The following is a 17,270-nucleotide window of genomic DNA, read 5'->3' as shown; positions in this document are numbered from 1 at the left end:
ATTAACACACAATATAGCTGAAGATAGTTTGCATCAAACAAGTATGTTATCATAAAAGAAAAGTACAGAAAGACTAGTTTTGTTCAGCGCACTCTGGTCTGTGGGGCATTTAATCAATAACTTTAAATCTTATTAAAATCAGAGTCACATTATATGGAAGCATACAAAACTGTCTTTGTTTCAATTATGCAGAACTTGCACTTTGAGATTCTTTGCCTAGCCCAGCTATGTGTGCTTTAAATGATTACATCACTGCTTAGTCACAGTCACTCTGACAAACCATTGTTTGAACATGGGTGTTTCCAGTGTAGAAACCATTGTGCAGGATGCCCAGGCTCATGTCCAGCTTATGTGCACTTTTGCATTACATGAAAAAAGACAATGTTATTTTGTAACAGATAAACTATAGATATATAGAAGAATAGCTATGTACTCAGACTATTTGCTGTTAGTACAAAAGTTCAGCATAAAAATATATTTAAAGTAGGGCTGCCACAAACGATTATTTTGATAATCGACTAGTCACCGATTATTTTTGCAATTAGTCGACTAATCAGATCATGCGTCCATTGGACGTAAAACGTACAGCTTATTGCACCAGCAGCATCTGCTCTTATATAACTACCATTAGCTTACAGCTTTAAGTGTTTAAGGTATGTGCTAACTAAACACAAAGACAAGACGATAGTTTATTAAATTTTAGTGAAATTTGCAGATTGTTTCGGTGGAGTTTAATAAACTCAGCCGTCTGCTCCCTGCTATCTAAAATATAACAGGACACCGGAGTATATTCTCGACCATCTCACACTTCTGATAATCAGTTGTCTGCTTGACGTTTATTCAGCTGCGTAGAAACTATAACTTTAATCTCAAACCGATTTACTCAGGAACAAATAAAATACAAAAAAAAGCCAAACAATAACATTTGTAAGTTATCTAAGTGACTTATATATCATGTTTAACCTGAGTAGCGAAAGACGGCGGTGGGTTTGAAAACGATTTGCCGGGAGTCCGGTGTTCTCACGGGCTCTAGTTAGCCTTGAACCCCGGCTAGCTATCGAGCTAGTGGGTAACAGACGTCTCCGAAAACGTCGGAGCGCTTTTTAAAATATGTGGTGTCTCGATAAACTGAGCAGATATTTGAGGTTTACACAGCTACATTCTCGTCTGAAAATATGTTAAACGTTTATTTTGTGACCGAGAAAGAATAATACAAGTAATACTAAAACTAACTAGCTGCCGCCATTGTTGGAAACTGAGCTGGGCCGCGCTATGAATTCTGGGACACAGTTTCTTCTTCTTCGGGATTTAACGGCAGCTGGTATCCTTGTACATGCTGTGCTGCCATCTTCTATTTCTGTCCGTTATTACACTCTTAAATCCTACTACTTATTCCTGCGTCTTTTGGGATCTTACAAAGCTTCAAATGACGCGTCGACTATTAAATTAGTTGTCGACGATTTTGATAGTCGACGTAATCGTGACTGGTCGACTAATCGTGGCAGCCCTAATTTAAAGTACTGCATTTTTCGCACTATAAGGTGCAGTTAAAATCCTTTAATTTTCCCAAAAATCGACAGTGCACCTTACAATCCCGTGCGCCTTATGTATGAATTCTGGTTGTGCTTACTGACCATGAACCGATCTTATGTGGTACACGGCACTCAAAAATCTGTCAAAAAATGTTTTAGTACAACTTTGGTAAGCTACGAAGCCGCACCGCTTGATGGATAGTCAGAGCATTACGGCTAGCGCTTCAGGTTCCAAAGTCAAACGAACATTGCGGCATCACTGAGAGTTAAAAACTTTCATCTGTAATAAAATGTTCAGCGTTGCTGCTTTACCAGGTGTAACAGTTACGTTTAACATCCATGGATCCATGAAAACAGAATTTATTAAATTTAACGGAGTTAGAAGTTAGTTAGCTCGCTAGTTTCTACCTAAACATGATATAGCATGTTCTGACAGAGATTTCTGAAAAAATTAAAATGTTAAACAGCTATGTTAAACACAGTGAAGCTAGAGGATGAATAGTAACTTTTTTCCACTCGATAAAAGTTAACAGACGAAAGCCAAATCAGTTCCACACCACTGAAGTTGCAGCATTTTTACAAACCAATTTTGGTTCATCTGTCATTCAACGATCCGCTTTCGCCCTTCTCATTCTCCGTCGTCGCCATGCTTCTTCTGCCATGTGCGTATGAAAACAAAGGCACTGCATATGCACTTTTTACCCATATTCTATTGCGATATTTAAATTTTTTTTATCATTGCCTAATATTATACCGGTATTACTGTGAATGGTATGATATGACCCAGCCCTACATGAGGGTTCCCGATGTTTAGGGACAAATGCAATTGCATGGCAGGATGTTGTAAACGGACCAAACTTCAGTCAGGAGAACAACTGAGATAATCCATCCACAATACGAGGTTAGTCAATAATATACTGCAACAACATGGGAATAGAGCAGCTGCAAGAGAATTCAACATTAATGAATCAATGGTACAGAAGTGGAGGTGGGAGTTTGACTGACTGTTTTGTTTCGCTTAACCCTTTAAGATCTACCATAGAACCAAGTCCGCCAGAACTTATATTATATTTTTACATGCTGTAGTGCCATTTTTGGGAGCATTTCAAGTTGCTATAAATCAATACAACCATTACAGCCTAAATTTTAATAATATGAATGCATCAAGTGCATAGTAATTACATAAATTGCAAAAAAGTGCAATAAACTACAAAAAAATTGAAAATCGTTTTTGTTTTTTTAAGATATATTTCTAGTTAGAGAAATTTAAGAGGCTTATCCCTCAAAACTGTAAATACAAAAAAGTTGCACAAAATAGTTTCCCACCACAGGAAATTTATTTTGAGTGCCTTCATAGTTTTATTTTTGAAATACACCAATTTTTATACACTGCAGGAAAAACGAAAATAAATATTATAGTGCAAATTTGCAAAAAAGCAGCATATGCATCAAAATAAACTATTTCCAGCAGTGCAATTTTAGTTCTAAGCATCCCAGAAACGACACAGAAAGTCATAAAGTCAAACATAACTTTTAAAAACACCAGTATAAGCTCATGAGGCCCTGATGGTAAAAAACTACATTTCTGCAAAAATGATATCACTTCCGGTTTCGGGCAGGTCATGGCGGACATGCGATAGTTCGCGCTGACGTCTGTTCCAACGTAGGAAGTGTTATGAACAGCTGATCGAATCGGCAAAGTGTGTTTCTGGAATATTATGCTTTTGTTGCTGCAAGTGCTTTTTATGCAGTTTTTGCAAAGCTATATGTGGAAGGAAACTGTGACCTAGGACAAGCTGATGGCATAAGATGTAAGTACAACTTCTCTGGTTTCATATGCAAAAAAAATTATTGCGCTAGCTCACGTGGTTGCAGTGCTACCGGGATTTAAAAATAGTTACGCAAAACGGAGCATGCCCGCTCTGACCGTTTTTAAAGGGTTAATGCACCTTATAATCCATATAATCCTTATGTATGAAAAGAGACCCGTTCATCGACAGTGCGCCTTATGGTCCAAAAAATACGGTAACTAAAGTAAAAATATTATCCTCATTTCCAGTGGTTTTGGGCATTGGCATTTACAGTTCACACACTACACCATGATTGCTAAAGCCACAGTTCAGAAAAGTAGTAAACATTTTTAATGCAAACGTGACCAACAGGTGTTTAAAAAGGTTAGAATGTCAGCCACGTGGGAATGGGATTTTATAAAGTAACTGGAACCACCCAAAGGAAAAAGAAACGATCATCAGTTTAAACCAGTATGAAAAAGTTGACTGCCGCCAAAAATAGTCACAAAATACTAACAAACTACAATTATGTTCATAAATGGGCATGGCCATTAGAACGCATTCATACCTTTACTTTTACTTCAAGTACATTTTCCTTATTATACAGAGTAAACCGTCATTGTCCTTCTCTAATTCCCCTTACTTACCTCCTCTCTCCCTATTTTTCTTTTCCTCTCCCTCTGTCCCTCATTTCTCTCTCCTCCCTCCTCCCGTCAGAACAAACTGAAGCCAAAAGCCTCAACATTCCAAACATTCAACGCAACCCAGACCTCTCTCTCTCGCTCTCTTTCTGTCTTTCTCTCCTTCTGTGTCTCTCGCTCACACAAACACACAGGAATCCACATGCCTTTCTCCAAGGCTCTCTCTCTCGCTTACAGCTACACACAGGAATCTACATCTCTCTCTCTCTCTCTCTCTGGTTGATGGGGTGAATGAGACAGAGTTCACTGAGAGCAAAACTGAACAGACCCGCCGAGAACACAATAGAAACCATTAGTAACAAACACTGACCTAAAATTATCTGTCGTTATGCCTGACTTCACTTTAGGGAAAAGGGATCTTTGAGCAAGACTTTATTATAAACCAATCAAACACACACACACACACACACACATATTCTAGGTGATACCACAATCCCACTCTTTTGTCAAGGACTATGGACACAATGTTTTAATTGTCTTTATGATGAGTTTCTGTAGTTTAAAGCCTTTAAATGCATAAATGTGTTAATTAAAAATGATTTTTTCAATTGTGATTGCTTCTATGAATCCCAGAGCCATGTTAGCTGGTCTGTATCACTCTCCATCGAATCACCATTCTAATGAACAAAAACATCTTTCTGTGTATTCTCACTAGCACTATATTATGTACCCATGTTCAACTGCTTGCTTATGCACATTTCTAATTTGCCAATTACATGGAACCAAGTCAATGCATTTAAGATCTGCTGAAGCTCAAACCAAGTATCAGACAGAGGAAAAAAACGTTTGGCAAGACTCTGAACGCAGCATGGTTGTTGGTTGGTGCTGCATATTTCAAAAACTTCTGATCTACTGGGATTTTCCCACACAACCATCTCTAAGGTATGCAAGAAAGTATCTCTGAATGTGCAACACATTGAACCTTAAAGCAGATGGGCTACATTAGCAGAAGACCACACCGTGTGCCACTTGGCACACACGGGTTCACAAAAACAGAAACAATGGAAGTAGAGACTGATGTATATACTGATATAGGATTTTAAGACCAATACTCATACCGATACTTGGTGATTCAAAAATCTGACATGTCGTTCAAAACACAAGTTGCCAGTAGGAAAGTTACCTGTGGAACATTAAAACTCATGACATGTCTGAAGGGCATTTCTCCTTTAGCTTTTAATTGGCCATTAAAATGCCAATACCATGTTGATATAGCAGTCAGGGTCTAAACAGAAGTTTGGAAAAAATGTTGCCTGGTCTGATGTTTCTCAATTTTTGCTGCGACATTCTGACATGGTCAAAATTTGGTGTAAACAACATGAAAGCATGAATTCATCTTCTCCTGCATCAACAGTATAATGGTTTGAGTGATACTTTCCATTTTTTAGCATCCTTCTGGTCCCTTAGTACCACTTTAGCATGGTATGAACACCACAGTCTGAGTATTCTTCTGATGGCTGCTTCAGCCAGGATAATGTGCCATGTCACAAAGCTTAAATCATCTCAAACTGGTTTCTTGAAATAAACCAGTGATTTGTAGTAGCTGGTAATCAAATGGCCTCCACAGTCACCAGATCTCCAGCAGAGCACCTTTGGGATGTATTGGAATGGGAGCTTTGCATCATGTATGTGCAACTGACAAATCTGTAGCAGCTGTGCGATGCTATCAAGTCAATATGAATCAAAATCTGCTGTAAAGCCTTTCTGTCACTGCAGCAATGTCTGCCTGATTATGCAACACAATAAATGAGGCTGCGCTCACACAATCATAGAGGCCTGTTGGGTCCAGATTGTAATGGAACACACCATCAAGTTGTTAGACGGTAAAGACTCCCAGCTGCTTATCAACAGAAACAACAGAGCAATTGGACGAGAAATAAAACTTCCATAATTAGACTCATGAAGAGATTCTCTTATCAAAACCGTACCACACGACCGAGAGCAGCCAAATTCAGATGTGTGCTCACCGTCAAAACATTTTGCGCCATCCTTCTTCCCAGTGTTTTCCTTCAAATAGCGCTGTAGACATATCGAAAGCCAAAAGAGGGTTTTTTCATCTGTTTGTGGGTTGTGATAAACATAGACTCATGGCCATCCATAAAACCCTCGCTTTAGGCTACATTCACAGAAAATCTGCCGCTTTTATTTTCTATCCACAGCAGTGTGAGTTAAGTTTGGTGATACTCAGGTCACAAGATGTCTAGACTTCAAGTTCAAACTGGGCTAAAACACACACACACACAAAAGAAGCTATACACAGCTTTCACAGTGCTGACCATGCTGTGCAAATCAACTGTAAAATCTGTGGAGTCCTTTCTTAAGTTCATTTCATACACAAGCACAGCTATGAGCAGAAACAGTGCCTGTTCAGTCTGTGCAAAACTTTGTGGTCATTTATTGTTGTCTGCTATAGACTGCTGTCTCTGTTCAGCGCTTTGAGGTCCATGTTTATGTTCTTTTATTAACTTTTCTCACGGAGTGAAACTGCTCTTGGGAGTCAGAAAAACGTTTAAGATGCAAATGTAACCCTGGAGCAGGTGATGGTTGCGAGGTCTGAACTCGAGCCGAGAAGCAGCTGGTTTAGAAAAAGCTGCTGGCATTTGAAGAATGTGAGGAGCGCTTGATTTAACATGTAAAGCTTTGAACTGACAGCAAAGACCAAAGCCAAGTTAAACACAATTAAATACACCGAAAAGTATGAATGGGGGACATGCTAAGCCTAAAACTGGGAAATTCCTGCTAACTCCAAATTTCAAAGACATATTTTACCCGATCTTAACTGATTTGCTAACATCACCTCTGGAAATGTTTGCATTCAAGAGTCACATAGTTTTAATTACAGCTAAAAGGTGTGTGAAATGTGCAGCTGATGCCAGGAAATGAAAGCAAAGACCAAAATTGGGTCTTTTTTCTTATCTTTACTCATCTTGTGACATCTGGCATTTTCCTTCTAACTTCTGGGTTGAGAACCAAAGAGGTAACGAGTCCCAAAAAGAAAGGCCCATGCATGCAAGCCTCGAGATCTCCTCGCAAGACAAAATCCTCACAACCTGCAATAACAGATAAACTATTTTACCACTAATAGAAAACACTGTACAGTTACTTTTACTGGTATTGGGAATAAGCCCAACTGTATTTTAAACACATGTAGTATCCACCAAGAAATTGACGATAGATGCAGCCCTATGATTGGCAAATAGTCAAACCTTCTGCAAGACGCATTTTATTGACAATATTTGTAGTACATCTTCCTTTTTAACTGTTTCGTCTAGCATGGCTGAGTAACTGCTAAAACTTTCAGTGAGTAAACCATCACAGTTTTCAAACAATTACTCAGAACTGGCCTTGAAGCAGTTCTGAGTAAAAGATTACATAAAACTCTTCAATGTTTTGTTCTGCAAGTGTTGCTTCATTCACATCTTCTTTTTAATTGATTCAGTGCTGCTCTTCTGGAAATCAGATGGAGAATTTGTAACTACTCTGATATCAAAATGTCACTCAAGACTCTGTTGCTTAAGTCTGAATACAAACCCTGGAGACACGACAAAACACATGCAAGCAAGCACACACCTGGAGCCATTTAAAACACACTCAGGACCATACATCCTTAAAGCACTGCAGGTTTATACACATGCATGCACCTACATGCAAGCAGTACACACACAGATATACACACACAGGTATGCAGGGTATCATAATTCTGTCAGGAGTGGTTGGAGGTGGAGGGAGCAGACGACTCCTCTCTCTCAGGAGGCTCAGTGAAGTTATCACTGAGCAGACACAAGTTGACGCTGAAGAACTGTAAACTAAAATCTGTTTCTGACATCAAACAGCATTATTCACGACTCCTGTCACTTTAAAAACGGCCACTGTTTGGTTTTTGATACCCAACAGTTTACTGTTTGCACAAATTTCTACAGCACAGAGTACATTAACTTTAATGTGACGGTCCAGGCAGATGGCAGAACTAGGTCTCGTTTAGCACACGTGGACTACAGACATCCCAGGATGCACTTGGTGAGATGCAGAGTAAACCCAGTCTGTCACCAGATGATTACACAGACCACAGAGTTGCATGAGCTAAAGATCAACTGGCATATTCAAGGGCTGAAGTAAATCTGGCATTCATTTGCTTTATTTCATCCATTACTGGTGATAAAAACTCACCAGGGGCCTGTGCTAACAAGCAAATTCAACATACCCAGTACAGCCCTTCCTCGGTTGCTTTTACTGACCCTAACACTAAAAACCAGGTTTAGCAGTCACATGAAAGTGGTTAGGAACTCAGATAAATACAGATAAACCATTCAAGTCAAACTTAACCCTTCAAAAGAAAGAGGCCGTGTTGTCAGCACATAACCAGTCACAAACTTGTAGAGATCCATGTGTAGCAGCACGGCATTTAAAGCCAAGAAAGTAAGGTGTCACAAGAAAGAAAAACGCAGCCTATCTAAGATCTGACTTCAGTTTAACTGACACATTGCTTGTATTAAGGTAGCTATTCTCATGGAGTGCAAGACAATGTTCCCTTGTGTTCTTCAAGCTCCAGTTCCCGAGGTTTTAAACCAGCTGTGAGCAAGTACAAAAAAAAAAAAAAACAATTTGAAAAAGTCTGTAGGTTTACTTACTCATTTTAACTGTTCAGTCAACAGGGGAAAACTGCAATGAGTCAAGTTGTTCATGAGAATCTATACTCCTTATGGATGATTATCACGGAACGTAAGAGACTTCAGACATTCTTTAAAAACTACGTAATCTCTCACTACACAGGACGGGGATTTTCAGAAATGGTTGATGCTGTTTTCTGGAGAAGTGATGGGTCAGCAGGTGGTGGTTATTATGGGGATAAACCCTAGTAAGACTTGAATAAAAACTCAGGAGAACTCAGGAGAACTGAAAAAGAGTGACTTAACTGTTGAATATACTTATCTGCATATTTACCAGCCTGACTTGCATGCATGGGCAGGAGAGAAATTTCTTAATGAGCCAAAAAGCTATAAACCAACAGCTAACATCCCAAAGTGCATTCAGGGCATCTTTGGATTCAAACCAAACCCTTCTGCAAATCAACTAGTCAAATCCACTCAGCAGACTCATAAATGTGCAGTTCAACTCATCTTATAGACTTTTAGCAAAAGTACAGCAGCACTGATTTAGTACATTGTAAAAAAATGCACAAAAACAAGTTTTTTTTTTATACATAAGTATAGGTATTGATTCTTTAATTTGATTACCAGAAGATGTAATACACCAAAATGGAGTGTACTAACAAACTACTAATTTACCTGTCTGATACTAAGGAGCAATACAGGAGCCTATGGCATGGTAATCAATTGGACTAATAGATTAGATCAACCATTACCAACCCACTTGTCACAAATCGGCTGCAAGAATCCAAACCAAAATCCAAAAAGGTGTCTCAGGGTGGGTCGTCAACAATTGGTCTAATTGATTAAATGGTAATGGTAAATGGCCTGCATTTGTATAGCGCTTTTCTAGTCCATAGGACCCCAAAGCGCTTTACACTACATTCAGTCATTCACCCATTCACACACACATTCACACACTGGCAATAGCAAGCTACATTGTAGCCACATTGTAGCGACTTTAGAAAGAATTCTCATCAAGTTTGTGGCAACAGTCAGATAGATGCAACTACAAAAATCAAGATGCTACAAATAATTAAAATCAGTGTGCTCGACAAAATGCAAGGGACACTTACCTCATATTATCTGGATTTAATTAACAAAGCTACACAGGAAAGTTTAAAAGATCACTGAAGAGGGGAAGTCAGGAAAGGTCTGTCCTGATCGTAATCAGTCTCATAGTCACCATAAGGAGGGTGTGATACATCACTGAGGATTGTTCACCCTTTCCTCACCCCGCAGGACTAACAAAGGTGTCAATGATCTTACTGGAAGTAAACGGGTGGGAATATGACCGCTACATTAACCACAGCTGAAGCAAAACACATTCAGTAACTAGTGACTTCACATGATTCTCCAGCAAACTTTTCAGCGGCAAGTCGTTCATTTGGAAATTGAAGCTTGTAAAATAACAATGTTTTTATGTGGGTACTTTGCAGCAACAGTTAAACCAGCCATTGAGGGCTGTTATGAGAGAGTTACTTGAAAATGATTGAGCAAGAAATGGATCCCACACTGCAAGAAATATGAACAAAAGCTGTGAATGGGAGTGTCGGCGGTTGAAAAGTCCTTCTATAAGACTTCTAATAATGCAGAGTAGCTACACAGAGTATTTGAGAGTGCAGTGACAAGTTGTTTTTCTTATTTTAAAACCAGATAAGACTCAATCTCAGAGCAGACAGTGCACAAACCACCAGAGCATCCCTTTGGCAATTTACAGAAATGTAATTTTAATAAAGTTGTGATAGGCACGGACGATTTCAGTCAATATCATCTTCTCTCAGCAGCTGCCATGTTGGCCGTTCTTCTTCTGCTCTTCATGTGCCTTGCACAGATCCACTCTAACAGATCCTCCTTGTGGTTTCTTAAGGGTTTAATGAGCTGCTGGCTGCAGCCTGGCTGGTGGAAACTCAATGCACTTAAACATGGGCTCCTTTAAACTTATCTGTAATCTGTTCCTTCGGCTCCAACCGCAGCTACTATCTGCACACGTTTCTCCAAAAACTATTGTGGAAGTTTCCTGTAAGTGTTTGTGTTTTTCAGTGCGTCTGTGGTGGGATTTCTATAAAAAGGCTTTACGTGAATGTCGTAATAATACCTGACGAGAAGGTCGAAGAATTTATGTGGTAACTTAATGACCTGAAGTTAAATTACTTTGGATAACTTTTTCTAAACTTGTGAAAGATTTAGTTGGGCGAAGGATGATATATCATATTATATATTATAGCATTATATAATATATAACATGCGAGATACAATCTAAAAAAAGGTCTACTTTTTCCTAGATTCCCACAGATAGATGGCTTTATTGGCTCCAGATTGAGCTGGATAGATTTTAGAAGAGATGCAACTCCAATGCCGTGCATATTGTAAGTCTGATGATCCTTTATGGGAAAGCCAGAGCGTTCATCGAGATTCTTGAAGATGGTTTGACGTCATCTTGTTAACGTTCAGCTCAAAGTCAGACTCAGAGTGCAGAGAGGCCAAAGCATTAAAACAAAGACTATTTGGCTGTAAAGTGACTATCCCCTGCTTTCTATCAACACATCGACGGTGTAGGTTACCACGCCAAGGTTTACAGACATCAGTGCATATGCAGATAAAAGAAAGTCTGAGCAGCATCTCTCTGCTTTCTCTTTAGCACTTTCCGCCAGTGGCTTGTTGCCACTCAGAGTCCAATTACACACTTCCCATCTGGGGACTCTCAGACAGTATCAATTCTTTCTCTGTAGCAAAACTGTAAAAGCAAACATGCTACATCTTTTAGCATGAATGTGAATCGCTTTGGCTGAGCACCAATATCTTCTTTAAAAAAGGGAAATAAAAATTGAAAAGAGAGGGAAATGGTCATTACCAACAGATAGACCAAAACAAATACCCAGACTTGCTATTTAAATGTTCTTAACACCTTCTCACGTTTGACTGAAAACACAAGGTTTCATCACTCAAACAATGCAAACCGATGTAAGATCTTTACTTTGTAACAAGGCTCTGTACATGGGAAATATCTGCATTTTCGTACCTTTTTTCCTCTTTTTTGGTGCCCTTTGTTGACTCACAATGGAGCAAAGAATAATGAAGGTTAGTTTACTATTGCGCTCATAAGATGAGCTTGTCTTTGGTGGGTTTTTTTGACACCCAAGAAACAGTTTCTTCCTGTAAACAATTAGATTTGACGTTTGTCACAGTTTTACACAGAGCTAAGGTACAGACTTCTGCATCAATGCTCCCTCGGTGTTTTCCCACACTTCACTATATTAACAGCCACCCAAGTATACTTGGCAACTAATTTAAGCAGTTTCTTTGCATACAAAGGGAGAACAAATAAGTTTGAAAGTTCAGCTGCTGGTAAACAACTAGCCACGGTCTCACTGCACAGACATGCCTCTATGCCAAGCTCACCAAGATTGCAGAGCAAAACCGAGACTGTCGCCAGCTGTAGTACAAGACGGAGGAGTTGGAGAGACTCACTGGAGAGGCACCAGGTTACATTGCTATCTGTTACTTCACTGTCACAAAGAACGTGGCCAGTGTAACATTTGCAGAGTCCTTTCTGCTAGAAAAGAAATCTAAATCGGTGAAGAACGCCGCAACATCAATATTTCTTGAGAAATTTGGCTCTTGCCAAATATTTTCCCAGTTAACAGAGTTAATAAAGTTTTACATGTGGAGACTACAAAACTTTTGCAGGTCTTTGTCTCAGTTGACTTTTTTTCCACCTCCCCAAGAATCACCTCAGTATCATGTGATTTAAGGTGAAGGTTTAGGCATCATGAGCTTATGATGACAGCAGTAGCAGCGCAAGATCGGATCCTGCTTGCTATATTCTCGGCTGCTGCTACACTCAAACATGACCTATACTTCTTTAATAAGAGTAATATACTGCACAGTTGGTATAAGAATCATCAAGTTGAGCAGAGTGAAGCGTCTTTCATTGCTTTTCTTTGTGAGTGAGCTGAGGTGTCAGCTCTCACAGTGTGAGCCAAACACTGAGCTCCTGCTCTTGTGCAATCACTCTCTCCATGTAGCTCCAGGCTGCTCTCAGAGTCTCTTCAAGAAACAACAAATGAAATTTTTACCATCTCACGTCATAAACATGAAGCCACTTAAATACCTGCAGGGGTCGGATAGTCACTGACTCAACTCCAGGCTGATAGAAATAACCTTGTTCTTTGTTTGGGGGTGGGGTACTTCTCACTGTTAATTACTTTTTAGAGAAATCGCTTTATCTACAAAATGTCAGAAAACAGTGCCTCCATTTGTGTCTAAGTGTCCTAAAATATCAGTTCACTGTAATCTAAACAGCACGTTCTCTCATTAGAGAAGCTGGAAGCAGAGACTGCGTCACATTGTTGGTCGATAAGTAGTTTCCAAATAAACCACTTGTATTATTTACTGTTAGTCATAGATATTCACAAACTGGCAGTATTTAAATCCCTTTCTCACAGTGGGCTCAACTTAAGCCTGTATAATTTATAACATTTGTTGTAAGTCAGGCTGATGAAGTGAGTTTTGCTTTAAGTACCATAACTAACCAAGCTGTGTATTAAACGTTAGTGTCAAACGTTTGTGGTCACCTTCTTTGCAGTTTGCTGGTTATTTGTTGGTTTGCTGATCATTACACTGATTTGGGGACTTTTAAAGGGAGTCTGATTCTATGACTTTCCTCCCCTTCGAGAGCTTTTCAGCAGAATATTTCAGACAATAGAAAGTTTAGTTAGTATCAGTAAATGAAGGCATCGATAAATAGTCTGTATTTTAGGACTTTAGCATCAGTGTACCTAAAAAAATGCAAAGAAAAAGTTGCTTCATTAATATTTTGACACTAATTTTGGAAACTTGTGCAATGTGTCTGTGAGCTGAACAGCTATATTTTTCCACTACAAAGTAGGTTGGTGCTATAGGTTTTTACTTGCCTGTTTGTTAGAAGGATTACTCAAAAAGTCATGGATGGATTTCTTTCTTCTTCTTCAGAGGTGGGGTTTGGCCCAGCTTAGGGCAGATTAACTTTTGGACTTGTTCCAGATCTACACATTTTTGAAAGGTTCCTTTACTACTGAGAGATAAAGCAAATTTAATAACGGGACAAATCAAACTGAAAAAACAAAAACAAAAAACTGGGACACATCATCTTGATGAGCTCAAGAAAATCTCATAAACTACCTCCAGATCCTTCTGGACTCGGTTCATGCATGGTGTGGAGGGGATTTTCAGCCTTGCACCGCTCTCCTCTTTCTTGTATTCTGTACTCTCTTATTATTCCAAACATCGGCTGCTGGGGAAATGCATCTAAAGCTCACGCTTATCGAATTTCTAAATCTACATCAAACTAAACTGTCAACAGATGTTCTTTTGCTAAACCCTCAAATGTCTCTTTCTTAAGTTTAGATACTAACACATCCCCGGCAATAACACAGCTTAGATATTATGAAAGCCTGGAATTATTTACAGGCAGGGAACATATAAAATATGTGTCAGATGACTAAAAGAGAGCTGTTAACAACTTAAAAATTTGTAAGGAAAAAGGTTACAGCCATAACTGATGTGGAAACCATGTTTTTTCCATTACAACTGTGTCAATATTGTTCAAGAAGACTTTTGACCACTGTGCTGAGCCTGGCACCACTGGCTCAGTGTTTAAGACTGTCGCCTGACAGCAACAGGGTCCTGGGTTCAAACCAACCTGGGCAGGGCCTTTGAGTGGGCAGTATGCATGTTCTTCCTGTGGTTTTCTCTGGAAGCGCCAGTTTCTCCTGCCCTACTGCCATTGAAAAACATGTTGGGTTAATGCTGCCTGTGTGAGCCAGTAACACACCCACAAAACATGATTCTTAATATTAAAACCTCTTCCTGGTTAAAGGAATAAGATAACAGCGCAGTAAATAAGAACACCATGACCTTGATTTATTAATTTTCAACATTAAGTGGCAAAAATACTTGGTAAATGTAGTATCATCATCATTTTTGTCCACAACCTGCATGTTTTTGGTCATATTTGTCCATTTGTGTTTGCATTCTGCTTTTGCATATATTTACTTTTGAGCCACAGATGAAATTAAGGTTTGATGATGATCATAGCGATACGGAAAACAAACGTACTGGGGTTTGCACTTCAAGGTCTGCTGCTGTGAGCCATAAGTTCATCCTTGTAACGTGAGCTGACTCAGTGCTGAACATGAAAATAAACCAAACATGATCCCACTGCAGGTGAAGAGGTCAGCAGCAGCACGCACACATGGACCTGCATGCAAATACACTGTACATGCAAAGCTTATAATAACACAGCAGACTACAAACTTTTACACCAAAGTTCTGTAGACGCACCTCTGCATGCAGGACTCTCACAATGCAACCGAAAGTCCTGCTCTCTGATTGGCAAATCCTATGTGTGCTCACTTGAAGCAGTTAACAAGCTGTTCTAAATTAAACGGCAACAGTACCTGTCTGCTGTCTGACTGGTGACATTAACTTACTGTAAACTGCAAACACATGCAATGTCTTTGCACACAAACATGATAATGAGCTCTCTCTTTACACAATAACAACATAACCACAGCAGTTCACAGTAAAATATACAGAAGACCTCATTTACTCCTGTATTTAAGCTCTGTGATTTATGCTCACTTTGGTGTAAATACCTGGCTTTGATTAACTTTTCACTTTGGTGCTAAACCTGTTACACATTGTTCCTTTAAAAGGCTTCACAGCTTCTGCCATTAAAGGACTTTTCTAGCTCAGTAATGCATCTGCATATATATTATCAACAGAAATACAAACACAAACTAATGCACAGCGAGCTGTTCTGCACTTGTCTGCATCCTGCAATACTTTATTTCATTCAACACAAATCGTGCATCCCCATCAACAGCCTATAGAACTTTACCATTTACTTCACTGAAGGGTAAGGAGTCGTTAACTGGTGCTGCAGGGAGGCTGGTGCCAGAAGGTTTTTAGTATTTTTTTCACTATCATCAAGTTGTTTGCACCACTGGTTGGTATTTTGCATTAGACCAGTAACATATTTTAACCCTGGGGTCCCCTCACCCCTATAGAGTGTGCTAGTACAATTTATAAACATCTAGAACCAGATGAGGTCCAAACACGAATCTACAAGTGAGCCATGAAGTTTGTCAGTTTGTTTAAAAAAAGCTATCACAAAGAAGTCATCAGTCATCATCCAGGTTAAAACTCCTTCAGTCTGTGTGAAGCAACCTATTGTCAAATCATTGTGAATATTTGAAATCGCAACAACACAAAAAGATGTAATGAATCTAACCACATCAGAAGACAACAATCGAGCACCCCTACAGCGCATGGTGTTAAACATAATCTGGAAGAGGGATGATTGTGAAACAGGACAGAACTATACTTCTATCACCTTCTCTTTTAGGGAAAAAAAAAACATTTCTATACCTTGAAACTTGAAACACATCATGACCAACTGAACATCTAACCTTGTGGGCTTTTTCAAGATCATACTTTTCATCTTCAAGTTTTACGTTAAACAGTTTAGTTTTGCCTTTGTCCTAAAAGATTAATAGTAATTCACTGACTATTTTATTTCCTGCACATTTTTCTACAGTATTCCCAGAATTTTCAAACTCCTCCTCTCTGTAAACCTAATCACACCTTTGTTTTCTGACATGTCTGTTGTTCGGACGGTAGGATTAGTAGGTCAATTAGTAAATATCTATTTGCAGCTGGTTGCATCATGTCTTGATTATTTTTCCTGCATCTTTCTCAATACAACAAAGAAGAGATATGATGTCCCATCTCATCTAGGCCTCAATATAAAGAATCTGATTTCTGCCCTGTTACCATCATGCACTTTCATCATCACGAGTTTTCCCGCAGCGTGGATCCTCCGCTCTCAGTCCTTTCAAACCCACAGAAAGTGTCAGCTGTTTTACCTGTCCGCAGTTTCCCTCCGGGTCCACACCAGCAGCGAGCCTCTCTCCGCTTCGATTCGTTTTTCTCAGAGTGCAGTCCGGCTTCTCTTGAGTTTGTTGTCGGAGACAGACGTAGGAGCTCACAGGATCATGGTGAACAAAACTACCTCCTGGATGCTTCACTTACGCGACTTTTTACTTTACTTCTTTTGCTCTTATTCTACTTTTAACGCAGCAGTTTGTGGAAAGAAGAAGACATACACCAAGGAGAGAGGGACAGAAAAAAAAGTTTCTGTGTATTTACATCACATCCCGTTTCCGAAGAGGCGGAGGAGGAGGAGGAGGAGGAAGGCAATGAGCCCCCTGAGTGTCTGACATCTGAGCCTGGAGGACATGCGCACAAGAGCCCTATGAAAGGGACTACGGAGGGAAGATAGGGCTTTTACATCAACGTGATGTAAAGTGCAACGTGTTATTATCATAGTACTTACACAGAGCTGCACTTTCAGCTAGTTGCTGTTGAATAGCGCCATATTTAGCGGCACAATGGCTACTAAATGTCGCTAAATATCCGAATTACGCTTAGTTCACTGTTCAATCGCACATTAAAAACCTTACAGATCCATTCATTCGATTTATTGATTTTTAAACGCTTGAAAACAAATGAAGTTCAGCAACCAGTTAAAAAACTGCCTTAAATTACCACATGACA

General features: G+C 39.4%; 1 protein-coding gene across 3 annotated transcripts in view; it reads right to left on the bottom strand.

The window, feature by feature from the left end:
• Positions 1-16,886, bottom strand: part of ddr2l (discoidin domain receptor family, member 2, like) — a 38,134-nt gene extending 21,248 nt beyond the window's left edge. For 2 of the 3 annotated variants that reach the window (XM_085476279.1, XM_085476280.1), the window contains exon 1: positions 16,580-16,884. The gene's annotated coding sequence lies outside the window, so the exon portion shown is untranslated. Of the gene's footprint in view, positions 1-16,579 lie in introns of all 3 variants that reach the window. The other variant, XM_085476281.1, reaches the window with a different exon arrangement.
• Positions 16,887-17,270: the final 384 nt, after the last annotated feature.

Source organism: Copadichromis virginalis, linkage group LG12 (assembly GCF_057382275.1).
Source record: "Copadichromis virginalis isolate Kocher_CV1m ecotype Utaka linkage group LG12, C_Virginalis_male_GT1.1, whole genome shotgun sequence".
In the NCBI taxonomy this organism is placed as follows: Eukaryota; Metazoa; Chordata; class Actinopteri; order Cichliformes; family Cichlidae; genus Copadichromis; species Copadichromis virginalis.
Note: the sequence above shows the minus strand (reverse complement) of the source record. Positions and strands in the feature narration are given on the sequence as shown.